Raw genomic sequence first — 1,108 nt, forward strand, 5'->3', positions numbered from 1 at the left:
TTGTTGAAACCTTGTTGAGGTCTCTGTTGATCCTTCCATGAAAGATTTGGATGATTCCTCCATGAAGGATTGTAGGTGTTTCCATAGGGTTCTCCCATGTAATTCACCTCTTCTATTGAAGGGTTCTCAGGATCATATGCTTCTTCCTCAGATGAAGCCTCCTTAGTACTGCTTGGTGCATTTTGCATTCCAGACAGACTTTGAGAAATCATATTGACTTGTTGGGTCAATGTTTTGTTCTGAGCCAATATGGCATTCAGAGTGTCAATCTCAAGAACCCCTTTCTTCTGACTAGTCCCATTGTTCACAGGATTTCTTTTAGAAGTGTACATGAATTGGTTATTTGCAACCATTTCAATCAGCTCTTGAGCTTCAGTAGGCGTCTTCTTCAGATGAAGAGAGCCTCCAACAGAGCTATCCAAGGACATCTTGGACAGTTCAGAGAGACCATCATAGAAAATACCTATGATGCTCCATTCAGAAAGCATATCAGAAGGACACTTTCTGATTAATTGTTTGTATCTTTCCCAAGCTTCATAGAGGGATTCTCCTTCCTTCTGTCTGAAGGTTTGGACTTCCACTCTAAGCTTACTCAATTTTTGAGGTGGAAAGAACCTTGCCAAGAAGGCATTGACTAGCTTTTCCCAAGAGTCCAGGCTTTCTTTAGGTTGGGAGTCCAACCATGTCCTAGCTTTGTCTCTTACAGCAAAAGGGAATAGCATAAGTCTGTAGACCTCAGGGTCAACCCCATTAGTCTTGACAGTGTCACAGATTTGCAAGAACTCAGCTAAAAACTGATGAGGATCTTCCAGTGGAAGTCCATGGAACTTGCAATTCTGTTGCATTAGAGAAACTAATTTAGGCTTGAGCTCAAAGTTGTTTGCTCCAATGGCAGGGATAGAGATGCTTCTCCCATAGAAATCGGGAGTAGGTGCAGGAAAGTCACCCAGCACCTTCCTTGCATTGTTGGCATTGTTGTTGTTTTCGGCTGCCATGAGTTCTTCTTCCTTGGAGAATTCGGTCAGGTACTCTAAAGAGAGTTGTGCCTTAGCTTCTCTTAGCTTTCTCTTCAAGGTCGTTTCAGGTTCAGGATCAGCCTCAATAAGAA

General features: G+C 42.6%; 1 non-coding gene across 1 annotated transcript; it reads left to right on the plus strand.

Annotated features, from left to right (window-relative positions):
* The first annotated feature begins 482 nt into the window (after window positions 1-482).
* Window positions 483-590, plus strand: LOC127743404 (small nucleolar RNA R71). Its single transcript, XR_008004796.1, has one exon. It is a non-coding gene; the product is annotated as a small nucleolar RNA R71 (small nucleolar RNA).
* The last annotated feature ends 518 nt before the right edge of the window (window positions 591-1,108 follow it).

This window comes from Arachis duranensis, chromosome 10 (genome assembly GCF_000817695.3).
Source record: "Arachis duranensis cultivar V14167 chromosome 10, aradu.V14167.gnm2.J7QH, whole genome shotgun sequence".
Taxonomy (NCBI): domain Eukaryota; kingdom Viridiplantae; phylum Streptophyta; class Magnoliopsida; order Fabales; family Fabaceae; genus Arachis; species Arachis duranensis.